Below are 13,788 nucleotides of genomic sequence, written 5' to 3'. Positions count from 1 at the left end.
CGGAAGACGTGAATAGAGACCGAGAGACACTGTGAGTGATTAAAATGTGTTTTTCTATGCGAGATAGTGGCACAGTAATCTTTAAAAATCGGGATTGAGCGGCTCAGTGCCAGCAGCACTGATTTTCTAATGCGCTATTTGGGTGGGATCCACGTCAAGTATCTGCAGTGTAGTTGTTTTCTTGTTGGTGACCGTAATGAGTGTCGTGCTTGTGTTACCGATGATGATGATAATGATGAGAGAAGAGAGATGAAACTTGGTTTCCGCAAAGAGCTTGCTCGTCTCGATTTGCTCTGAGTTTAACGTCTCCATCCGACGAACCGATCACCATCAACAGAGTCAACTTCACTCCGGCACACTGTGGAGAGGTTTGTAATTTAACTCAATCCCAACTACCTCCCCTAGCGGGCCAAATACTGTGGATGAAAGAATGCAACTCTAGCGATAAGAACTACCGAAGGCTCTAGGAACTTGTCTGTACCTACATCGGTTATTACTGACATAGTGTATAGAGGGAGGTACCTGAATTACAAAATGGGATTTAAGGACAAGGGACGCAATATTTCTGAAATAATGAAACTTGTAACTACTGTATTGTGAGTGAAATAACAAAACCAGATTGTGGAAACTGCAGAAGTTGTTGCGGAACACTTAACCTGCTTGTTAGTTCCTCCAATAAGTGGAGCTGAAGGAAAGAGGATCCGTTCTCTGTAGCCCCGAAAGCATTGTACTCGATCTTGCTTACAGGCTTCAATCAAGTAGTGAATTGTTGCGACGATTAATTATCGTTACAGAGATGTGGGTGAACCTGAAGGGCCATTCCACAAACATCATGAAGAAGCAAAATTTGACTCGATAACAGAAATATATTTCACATCAAAGATTTACTCAGTAAGAAACCCTCAGCAATATGGTGCCTAGTACGAGGCCCATTGTGGTGGACGCTCGATATCGAAAGCGGACGTCATATGTTGCCTGACAGAAGTGACTCAACTGGACCCTATTTAGACCCTTTACTGTAAGAAAACAGCATAACATCTTGATTGGCGCTATTATCTATTTTCACTGTAAATGGACTGTCTTGAAGAGGTAGATTACTTTTAGAGGCGTGTTTTGAGGGAATTCTACAGTCGTTAGTTTGTCATCATCTCGCTGTCTCTAACTACAATGTGTGTGCAAAATCGTAGTTGCCATTGTGCGCCAGTTAACTTAGTTGTGCCACAGGCCGTAAGAATATGAACACGAAGAAGCTTAGTATACGCTGTAAGGTGAAGAACTCACACAGATGTAAGCAACGGAAGATTGAGAACTGTGACTGTGTGCCTAGTTCCAATACCTCGTCCTCGTTTCGCTTGTAATGCAGTTTGATTATTGAACGATGCAGTTTCACGGACGGTTCAGTGCAAATAACTTGCATGAAATTATTAAGAAGGAGTGAAATATGTAAATATAATCACTGTTTATTTGACGGAATTGCAATCCTAACAACGTTCAGTCCACAGTCGCACTCGTCACTAGTAGCACAACACTTTTTCCACCCAGGTAGCTGTCATCCTGGAAATTTCTTATTAAAACTACTAAAGCTGAAGTGAAACATCATATAGGACGATCAATGTTTCACATAATTCACACGCTATCATTAACTTTAAATGGTTGAGCCACTTTAAACTCGAACGCAACTTTATTCCATCTTCCTCTGAATTCTCCAGATAATATTCATCCTCTTGTTCCAGTTCCATTGCTTACCTACAATCGACATTTATTTAACGTCTCATATTCACTAACATTCGACACTGTCCCACTCAAGATTGTGCCTATCTCCACTCCCGACGAGACCCACTGATTCACTTCACTCACACCTGATCACTAGCTAGAACTCACGCGTGCCGTAATCGTAAAACACTCCTTGTCAGCACGACAGTGCCCAACGAATGTCCGCCTCTTGGAGGCATGATACGCTTGTCACATACAGAGCCATGTAGACAGCCATTTTTTATCTCTGGGCCATATGCGAATGGATTGCGACAGAGGAATGGCATCGACATACTATATAGTAGGTTGCCGAGTGGATACGTAGGTGTAGTCAGTCCCCGCTCGTCTAGCTGCTATGTTTGCTGCCGACAGGTAGTCACTAGTAGTGTGACTGTAGGTCGTATGCGATGGTGTACAGGGTATGATTAATCTACCCTTACAGAGATTGACGGCATGTAGCGGGGACCAAGAAGATTAGTTTTAGCGTAGGAACTCAAGTCCAGAAAAGAAACGTTCTCCCGCCACACACGATGTACCACAACACACGTTCAGATCTCCCGGAATTACGGTGCCACTGACTAGAGTGTTACATACGTCGTTCAACTATCATCTGGTGTCCCATGCCCACTACAGATTTGTTTACATGCCCTTCTGTTAATTTTGTGATATGTCCAGAGAGGATTATACATGATATTGTGCTTGTGGTCTGTTTCATACTGTACTACTGTACCCTCCCAGAGAGATTTGTATCTGCTGTTGTGCTTGTGGCCTTTGCTCGTACTGTAACTCTGTACAGTAGTACTCACTTGTTAGTTGTACCAGCGGGCCTCGGGAACGGGTATTTTTACCAACATCAGGGCCGAGTGGGATGCTCCATGGTGGTGCCACACACACGAGGCTGTATTCCAAGCAGTGGAAGAGGACGCGACGACGAGTACCAGAAACGTAGCAGGGAGACTGAATGTGGACCACCAAACGGGCTGGCGTATTTTGCATGAGCAGGAGCTACATCTGTACCAATCACAGAAGATACAGGCAATGCAGACTCAGGATTTTGTGTCAATAGTCCGCTTCTGCAAGTGATTCCTGCACCGTTGTCTGGACGAGTCCGACTTCCCACAGTGGACCTTTTCTATGGTTCAAATGGCTCTGAGCACTATGGGACTTCACATCTGAGGTCATCAGTCCCCTAGCCTTAGAACTACTTAAATCTAACGAACCTAAGGACATCATAAACATCCATGCCCGAGGCAGGTTCGAACCTGCGACCGTAGCAGCCGCGTGGTTCCGGACTTAAGCACCTAGAACCGCTCGGCCACAGCGCCCGGTGGACCTTTTCTAAGAATGAAGTTAAGTTAACCAGGAAAGGTGTTCTCAATTCCAACAAAAGCCGTGTGTGGGGCTAATGACAACGCGCGTGTATACGATATGAACATTTGGGCCGGGTTTCTGGATGGACGTGTGACTGGGCCGTGCCTTGTTGCACGACATCTCATGGGTGTCGTATACTTATCATTCCTTGACGGCGTACTGCGTGGACTTTTGGATGATGTGCCACTGCATGTGCGTCAAGACTTGTGGCTCCAACACATCTTATATTTCAGGTGCGGTCCGAGATCATTTGGAGCAACGCTTTGGCCAACAGTGTGTAGGTCGTGATGGCCTGACTGCTTGGCCTCCAAGTCCTCCCAATTGGAAATGGCTACACTACTATCTGCGAGGTCACGTAAAAGCTTGGAATCACGAGACCCCTGTGGCACCCAAGGAAGGGCTACGGGCGCGGGTTATGGCTGCGGCAGATACTGGAGGACCAGGGATTGGTTATCGTGTGTACCAGAACATGGCACGTACGTTCCGTATCTGTGCTGGTGTTGGTGATCCTCACATCGAGCCCCATTTGTAAGTGGTCCCAGACGACAAGCAGTGGGAGTGAGAGAGCAATGGGTGTTATGATGTTTTGCGTGCAGCGGGAAAACAGTACGTTTGCCAACACGAGTTTCTACGCTAAATTTAATTGTCTCGGTCGCCACTCCCAAGCGCTCAAAGTCTGTAAAGGGAATTTAGTTTCACGCTGCGTAGAGCGGATTGGGCAGGCTTGGCGACCCCACGTCCTTCGCGGCGGTGCTGTCGCGGGCGGACAGGCCGAGCCGTCGCTCGCCAAGGACAGGCAGAGGCATGGCGGGGGGCGGGGTGCCTCCTGCCGCCAGCGGACAATACGTGCTTTTGTCCCGGCGCGGCTGCGCTGCGCCCGCGGTCTGGCTGGACGCTCGGGCTGGCCTGCCGGGGCGAGATGCCCGCGCGCAGATGCCGCCTCGCGCATAATGTGCCACACGCCGCATGACGGGCGGCCTTGCTGCGAAATTAATTCCGTCTCCTCTATTTATTCAGCCGTTCCTACATATGTATGCGCGGGGCATTTTATCGCTCAGCGACATTCTCGGCGCGTTCTGCTGCATCGATGTGTACTCGAAAATCTCTTAGAGGTATTTATAGTCATACTAGAGAACAGAAATCGTTCTTCTTGCAGCTCTTGGATCACAAAATCACCACGAACTAATCTTTGTCTCTTTTCTAGGATGTCGTCATCAGCCATCTATCTTGCGGTGCTGCATGAAGGCCTTCTTTAGGCTTTTCCTGCGTTGCAACCTTCATCTATATTACTCCATGCTACAACTGCGCGTATCCTACACTACTGGCGATTAAAATTACTACACCACGAAGATGAAGTGCAACAAACCGGAAATTTAACCGACAGGTAGAAGATGCTGTGATATGCAAATGATTAGCTTTTCAGAGCATTCACACAAGGTTGGCGCCGGTGGTGACACCTACAACGTGCTGACATGAGGGAAGTTTCCGACCGATTTCTCATACACAAACAGCAGTTGGCCGGCGTTGCCTGGTGGAACGTTGTTGTGAGGAGGAGAAATGCGTACCATCACGTCAGATTGTAGCGGTTTATCATATCGCGACATTGCTGCTCGCGTTGGTCGAGATACAATGACTGTTAGCAGAATATGGAATCGGTGGGTTCAGGAGGGTAATACGGAACGCCGTGCTGGATACCAACGGCCTCGTATCTCTAGCAGTCGAGATGACAGGTATCTTATCCCCATGGCTGTAACGGATCGTGCAGCCACATGTCGATCCCTGAGTCAACAGATGGGGACGTTTGCAAGACAACAACCATGTGCACGAACAGTTCGACGACGTTTGTAACAGCATGGACTATCAGCTGGGAGACCATGGCTGCAGTTACCCTTGACGCTGCATCACAGACAGGAGCGCCTGCGATGGTGTACTCAACGACGAACCTGGGTGTACGAATGGCAAAACGTCCTTTTTTTCGGATGAATCCAGGTTCTGTTTACAGCATCATGATGGTAGCATCCGTGTTTGGCGACATCGCGGTGAATGCACATTGGTAGCGTGTATTCGTCATCGCCATACTGGCGTATCACCCGGCGTGATGGTATTGGGTGCCATTGATTACACGTCTCAGTCACCTCTTGTTCACATTGGCGGCACTTTGAACAGTCGACGTTACATTTCAGTTGTGTTACGACCCGTGGCTCTACCCTTCATGCAATCCCTGCGAAACACTACATTTCAGCAGGATAAAGCACGACCGCATGTTGCAGGTCCTGTACGGGCCTTTCTGGATACAGAAAATGTTCGACTGCTGCCCTGGCCAGCACATTCTCCAGATCTCTTCCCAACTGAAAACGTCTGGTCAATGGTGGCCGAGCAACTGGCTCGTTACAATGCGCCAGTCACTACTCTTGATGAATTGTGGTATCGTGTTGAAGCTGCATGGGCAGCTGTACCTGTACACGCCATCCAAGCTCTGTTTGACTCAATGCCCAAGCGTATCAAGGCCGTTATTACGCCCAGAGGTGGTTGTTTTGGGTACTGATTTCTCAGGATCTATGCACCCAAATTGCGTGAAAATGTAATCACATGTCAATTCTAGTATAATATATTTGTCCAACGAATACCCACTTATCATCTGCATTTCTTCTTGGTGTAGCAGTTTTAATGGCCAGTAGTGTAACTTCATTTACCCATCTTCTGTCTTCTTCTTCTCTTGTCCTTTGGACTCGAGCAAAGAATCTCTATACAAACATCTACATCAGTACTAAGCAAGTCATTTGACGCTGTGGTAGCACTATCTGATCCTCCTTCCGTTCCACGATCCATTCACGAATAGCGCATGGGGGAGAATGATGGTCGGTAACCATCTGTATGAGCTATAATTTCTGAATATTTTTCGTTGTGGTCATTTCACGAGACGTGTGTGAGATGATGTAATATGTTGTCTGACTCTTCCTGGAAAGATCTCTCTCGGAATTTAAAAGTAAATCCATTCACAATGCCTGTCTTGTAGCGTCTGCCACTGGGGTTCGATGAGCGTCCTTGTAACGCTCTCGTGTCAACTAAACGACTGTGTGACGAAACGCACTGCCCTTCGTTGGATCTTTTATTTTAGCCCCACCTGTAACTGTCCTAGAGTGTTGTGCGATACCCAAGAATCCTTCTTTCGTGGATGACTTATATTTCCTTAGGATTCTTCCTGTAAGTCTCAGTCTAGCATCTGGTTTTCGAACTATTTTCTTTATTTGCTCATTCCACTGGAGATAGCTTCGTATGGTTACTCCTATATATTTTACGGTAGATAGTGTTTCCAGCAATTAGTCATCAACGGTATAGTTGTGATCTAATACGAATGAGTAATGTGCTACATTTATTTGGATTTAAATCCATTCAATTGTATACATGTCCAGGCCACCTACATTTGATTTTTATTACAGCCATAAAGAGCTCATAATGTCAACTGTAGGGAGAGTGGCAAGTTGTCGTATGTTGGGAGAGTTCGACTCATGTCTGGTGGACCTATCAAGATGACCACATACAGAACGCTTGTGCAACGCCGTTTCCGGTACTTCTCAAGTTATTTGAATCGTACCAGATCGGATTAAAGAAAAAAGAAATTCATATTCGTGATGCTGGATTTATTACCGATCGCATCGATTAATACGAGAGCCTAATGGAAATGCCGCATATACGTAGATGAAAATCCTTAAATATTCTAATTATTAAAGAGTGTTTACACTTTTCTGTTATTACTTTTGTCGTACCTAATAGCCTCTGTACCTGAAGACTGTCATTCTGTCCGTTTTCTGTATATTTACCATACTATACAGGGTGCATCTGGAATGAATGTAGAAAATGAGAGGGCTGGTAGAGTGGGCCATAACCACCATATTTCACACAGCAACCCATGTGCGCACCCCTTAGCGTACGGCGCGAGGCGTCGTTGCACAGCGCCGCACGCCGCGAAGAGGGTAAGCATAGAACATGCCAACCGAGCCGTCATGGCATCAGGTCTGCAGCGTGACGATTTCTCTGTATTTGTGATACCAATGTAAAAGAGTACGACCTTTATCTGCAAACAATTACAAACAGTGCTCGAAATTATATCCTCCTGCTTCAATGCACGCTGTGCAACGACGCTGGAGTGACTTTCGCACTCTTTCAAATACTCCTGGCAAAATGAAAATTGTATCGGAGGCTGCCATAATGTGCCTGTCAGCTCTTCATCATTCTCAATGGTTGTTTCGCAAATAACAGATTTCAGGTGGCTCCAGAAGAAAAGTATCAATGTTAGTCAAGTCGGGAGAACGTGCAGGTCATGCCACCGGCCATCCCATCCTATCCATTTTTCACCAGAGGATTCATCGAAATGCGCAGGTGCACCAGTGTGTTGGTACCACATTCGCTGTCGCACGTTGTGTGAAACATGTTTCAACGACTCTGGCCGTTGCGTTCAGTCGTCGGGGTTGCATGTGTGGACCGACCAAATTATCGCCCACCAAGCGGGCCCAAGTGTTGGCAGCACAGCGATCTTTCTGACCACGAACAAAGGGTGCGTGCGGATTCTTCCTTTCCCACACGTGTTGATTGTGGTTATTGAACGTACCACCTCATGTAAAGGATGCCTCATCCGTGAAAAGAACACGGTTCGGAAAGTCCAACTGTGTAACATACCTTTGCTAAAAACACTGGCAGAATTCAATTCGACGTGGAAAATCGTCGGGGTTAAGGGCGTGAACCTTCTGAAGGCTGCGGGGGTTCAACACATCTTGTGCCACGTATGCCATATTGTGGAATGGCTTGCAGCCATTTTCCGTTCAGCAGGCCGCGAACTTGTCGAGTGCGTGTTTTCCAGCATTGTTAATGCCTCGTCTTCAAGCCCTAGTATACGCTCTGTGCGTTGACGACCACGCCCGTCAGGCGTTCGCACCTATAACGCAAAATGAATACACCGGTTTTCGAAGTAGGTCTTAAATGCACTTGTGCCATTACGAGAACATGCCAGTGGAGAATGTACCTCACGTGAACCTGTCTCTCGTAGGAACGTGTGGATGGCAGTAAATGTGCATGGATCTGGCACGCGACGATTCAGCAACCACCGACCGTGCAAACGTTGGACAGCGTGAACATTTCCTTCAGCTGCCCCGTAAGCATTTTGCATGTCTGCCTTTTCCTCCCAAGAAAGCGCTCCATTTCCTATCCGCTCTACACAGTAACAAACACAACAGTGCCCGGTTTGATGACAAACTGACGCTGGGCAGTGTTTTCAACGACGCCTTGCGCCATGCGCTGGAGGAGACGGACATGGGTTGCTATGTGAAACATGCTTGTTATGACCTACTCTACTAGCCCTCTCATTTTGTCCATTAATTTCAGATACACCTTGTATATTCAATAACAACAAGATTTGCTGCTTCTTCTCAATTTAGGAGCCATGTGCTATTTGTATCTTACCGTTTCATTATTCCTGTACAGTCTGTGCTTCTTATGCTGTGTAAAGCGCACATGAAAGGTACTACTTCGCATAAGTTCTCTCGTGTATATTACCTGGCGTGTTTACGCTATGGCTAAGACACTAGAAGAAAGAGCAGTTAATAAAATCCTCGTTTTGCTGTACAAAATTACCCTTGGCTTTTTTTATACAGTCAAAAAGCGGGAATAGTAAATTTAAATACATAGCTCTTATCACCATCACTGTCTAACTGAACAAATGCTCAGTCTCATATGACCACGTTGTCGATGCGACGGTAAATTAAAAAAGTCTTCCATTTTTAAGTTATAATTTCATGTACTTTGCCTACATACGCATCATTATGCTGAGAGAATTGGGTGTTACTTTCCTGTTCAGCTATTGAAGTCTCCAGACTTAAGGTTTGAAGGTGGAAGCTGTCATGCTCGAATTCTTCTGTAACATATGCTTTAAAATACAACTAGCCAATAATTAAATTATAGCAAAGCCTCAGCTTGTGTCTATGCTAATGTGCTGTGGCGCGGTTTATAGCAAAATGCTACCAGTGTACAATAGTTACGAGGCTGAAGCTCCACTATTTGTCATAGACGTAACGAACAGCAGCGGCGATGTACAACAGATGAAAAAATAGTAAAGGATGTCATGTTTTTCACCTCTGGTTTAAATTGAGCTTATAATGCTTTATCTCTTATATTTATATCAAGGCACTGATCTCGTTAGATGCGAGTCTTCAGCATCTGGGTGTGTGTGATGTCCTTAGATTAGTTAGGTGTAAGTACTTCTAAGTCTAGGGGACTGATGACCCCAGATGTTAAGTTCCATAGTGCTTGGAGCCATTTGAACCAGTTTGACAGCGGTGGGATACCAATCTGACTGTCGCCCGCCATAAGGCCAGACAATCAAGAGTGACAGCCTAGGGTGCTTTTTTTTTTCTTTTCATAGCAGAACCCCTTTGGTTGTCATTCGCAGCACCCTTACAGCACAGCGGTACGTCGAAGATATTCTGCTCCTCGATTTGTTGCCTTTCATGGCAAGCTATCCAGAACTTACATTTCAGGAAGACAATGCTCACCCGCACACGGCAAGAGTTTCCACTGTTTGTCTTCGTGTCTGCCAAACCCTACATTGACCAGCAAGGTCGTCGGATTTCCTCCATTTGAGAACGTTTGCAGCATTTCGGGTAGGGTCCTCCAACCAGCTCCGGATCGCGACTATCTAACGCTCCGATTGAACTAAATTTGGCACGATATCCTTCACGGATACATCCAGCAACTCTTGTCAATGAGTGTCAAACCGAATAACTGCTTGCATAAGGGACCAATGCGTTATTAACTTGCCCAAGCTATTTCTCTTGAACAAATCATCCATTTTTTTCTGAAACTGTAATAATTTGTTTGTCTGTACATATTAATCACATCTACCGATTTCCATCACGTTCGGATAATTCCTTCGTGGTGAGTGTTTTTTTTTTGTATTAGAGTGTATTTACTACTGCTCTGGTGACACAGTTTATTTAGAATGAGACTTTGAATTCTGCGGGAGTCGTTCTCTCACCCACCTTAAACGTTCGAACGATAAGTCAAACATGAAAGTCAGCAGATAAATTGAATTATATTACGTGCATTAGATTGCCCCCGGATCAGCAGAGAAGTAAAATCTCTCTCATGGGTGATTTCCGTGCGACGGCTAAATATGGAAATTGCTCTCGCGCTAATTTCTGTTGACTTCGTTACTCAATTCCCCCTATCTCATAAATAATTTACGCATCGGCCAGCTGTGTCAGTTTGTATTTCCGGCAGGGTGGCTGTGGCTGCGTGAGGCAGCAATCACTCTTCCCGCGGTCGTGAATCCTCGAGCCCTAACTGTCTGTTGTGCGCCGCGCTGAGTTATTACGTTTTCTTCCCGGCTGTGCCTCTTTCATTAGCTCAGAATGAAAATTTCGTAATAATCCGTTTGGCGGCCTCGCCCTGGATACGTGCTGTTTTTGTTAACAGCCGTCCCGCCCTGCCCCCAGGCAGGCGTGTCCTTCCTACTGCATTGCCGCCTCAAAGTTTCTGTCCTCGCAGCCTACCCCCGCCGTTTTTCCAATTAATTTATTTCTTCGCTGTCTGTCGTCGCTGCTACTTTCGGAATGTTACACTTACACGCTAAATTACTATTCGAAACAATTGAACAGGTGGACTTAATAATGGGTTAAACGCCGTGAGCCTGTTTGTGAACCGCGCGGGGTAGCCAAGCGGTCTGAGGCGCCTTGCCTCGGTTCGCGCGCCTCCCCCACGTCGGAGATTCGAGTCCTCCCTCGGGCACGGGTGTGTGTGTTGTCCTTAGCGTAAGTTAGTTTAAGTTAGGTTAAGTAGTGTGTAAGCCTAGAGACCGATGATCTCAGCTGTTTGGTCCCATCGGAGCGTACCACAAATTTCCAAATTTTCCTGTTTGTGAAAAACAAAACAAACAAGAAGTTACGTCTTAGCAAAGGCTGGAATAGAAGGATTTTTTCAATAACAAAGATAGTGCTTTGAGAACAGTGAGGCATTATTTTAAAAACTGTATGCAACGCAATTTTGGAAATATTAGGAGCTGGCTTCGGCTGACACTGAATTTTATGCAACTCCCAGTCAAACAGCAACGGCCTAAGAACAAAAATATAAACAAATCAGAAATGTGTTCCACGTGGCAGAACATTAATTTTTCTCGTCATTAAGAATTTACGTGGTTACGTAGAGGGTGAAAAAATGGTCAAATTTGTGTGAAATTTTATGGGACTTAACTGCTAATGTCATAAGTCCCTAAGCTTACACACTACTTAACCTAAATTATCCTAAGGACAAACGCATACACCCATGCCCGAGGGAGGACTCGAACCTCCGCCGGGACCAGACGCAGAGGGTCATTCAGCTGCCTCTGCCTGTGGGTTTTATGCAACCCATAACGTCTTCAAATAGCGCATGGCCTCTCTGCGCGCTAGTTATTATTCCTACAGAAAAAATGAACAGGACCTTTTTGCAGAAAATTTAATGTAGTTGAATTTTGTACTAGCGTGCGTTTCTACTAGAGGCCAGAGTTTTCGAATTGTTCAAGTTATTCAAGAAAAACCTGTAAAATTGATATTAAATTTAACTATATTATGTTTCTTACAAAAGTTCCTCTTTATGTTTCTGTAGGACTAACAGGGAGCGAGCGAGAGAATATGAAAATATAGCACGTGGTTTTTGAAGGTACTACGGGTTGCACGAAGTCCATGGTTAGGGGAGCTGAATCATCCAGTCTAACAATAAAACAGAAAATGATATTATTTAATAAAATATGTGCAACCTTTGAACTTGAGCCAGCCGTGACGATACACCACCTGACAAGAAAACTGAAGCATCCAAAAGACATGTAAACGTAATATGTAAATAATGAGACAGAACAGTCACTCGAGGGAATTACTGTTGTTGGAGTTTAGTTTTGTTACCAGATATGGTAGGGAGTATAAGGAGTGTGACCAGCATCAGATGTCAAGTGAGCGCTGTGAAGGACACACTCCTGTGAGACAGCGTTATCAGAATTTGATAGGGGCCTAATTGTGGGTCTACATTGGCGGCTGGTCGGATCGTTCACTATACGTATTGCTTGGGCATTCAGGTGTGACAGTAGCCCGATGTTGGACTGCATGGGAATGGGCATACTTGTCGTGAAGATGATGTTTGGATTGGGGGGGGGGGCACTCAACTGCGTGGTTATCAGCGCCCATATAAAGTCGCAATTTTTACGCAGTACAATTTATACACAATCCAATCTAGCCACTGTCACGAATGATGATGATGATGAAATGATGAGGACAACACAAACACTCAGTTCCCGGGCAGAGAAAATCCCCAACCACGCCGGGAATGTGGCCGAGCGGTTCTAGGTGCTTCAGTCCTGAACCGCACTGCTGCTACGGTCACAGGTTCGAATCCTGCCCCGGCACGGGTGTGTGTGATGTCCTTAGGTTAGTTAGGTTTAAGCAGTTCTAAGTCTATGGGACTGATGACCTCAGATGTTAAGTCCCATTGTGCTTAGAGCCATTTGAACCATTTTGAACCGGCCGGGAATCGAACCGGGGATACTTGTCTTGTAGTTTCCGGTTGACTACGTGTGACCACCAAAATGGAATATAACCGTATTTTGTACCAAGCACATCGTGACCCCTTCACATCTGCGCCTTCTATCCTAGAACTTGTAATAGGGTCCGTGCAACATGCTGTTTTATACTGCACCATTGATCGAAACTAGAAGCACCCGAAGTAGAGAATTACTGACCCATGCGGTGCGCTGACTTTAATACATAATAAACGGTTGCGTTTAGAGCTAAGCCGTGGACGGAAGGCATGGACTACTCATGAATGGTGTCGCGCTGTGTTCAACAATGAATCGCGCTTTGCACTACCGCGGATGACCACCACCGGCGAGTATGGCGGCGATCTTACGCAATCTCGTCGATTAAGTGTCTAAGCATATACCGTCATGAAACGGAACCAGCGCGTGCGGTCGGTAATGGAGAAGACAGGTTTACCTTGCGAATTCTACAAAAATTGTACCTCATCTATAAAGGAGACAGCGTATTGAACACTAGTGCGACCCATTCTTGACTGCTGTTCAAGTGTTTGGGATCGCCATTAGGTCGGATTAAAGTAAGACACCGAAGCTATCAGAACCTTGCTTCTATATTTGTTAGCGGTAAGTTCGATCAACATGCGAGTACTACTAAAATGCCTAGTGAACTCATATGGAAATCCAGGAGGGGAAACGATCTTCTTGTCGAGAAACTATTTAGAAAATTTAGAGAACCGGCGTTTTTGGCTGACTGTAGAGGGATTCCACTGCCTCCAAAGTACCTTTCACGTATGAACTACGAGGATAAGATGAGAGGAATTGGAGCTCATGCGGAGGCACGTGGACAGTCGTTTTCCCCTCGATTCATTTGCGAGTGGCAGGAAAGGGAACTAGCTAGCAGTGATAAAAGATGCCCTCGGCCACGGTCGTTGGTGGCTTGCGGAATGTGTAGCAAGATGTACTTCGTTAGTGATACCAGCAGGGATTTTTTTCTCAGACTTCGTATACTGTTTCAAATAGCAGATTCCTGCCAACACATAAATTTTGCCAGTGTTCATACCTAAACTGCAACGCTACTGCATTTGCAACACAACTACAAAAAACAGCTTTCTCAG

The sequence above is a fragment of the Schistocerca serialis genome, chromosome 5 (genome assembly GCF_023864345.2).
Source record: "Schistocerca serialis cubense isolate TAMUIC-IGC-003099 chromosome 5, iqSchSeri2.2, whole genome shotgun sequence".
In the NCBI taxonomy this organism is placed as follows: Eukaryota; Metazoa; Arthropoda; class Insecta; order Orthoptera; family Acrididae; genus Schistocerca; species Schistocerca serialis.
Note: the sequence above shows the minus strand (reverse complement) of the source record.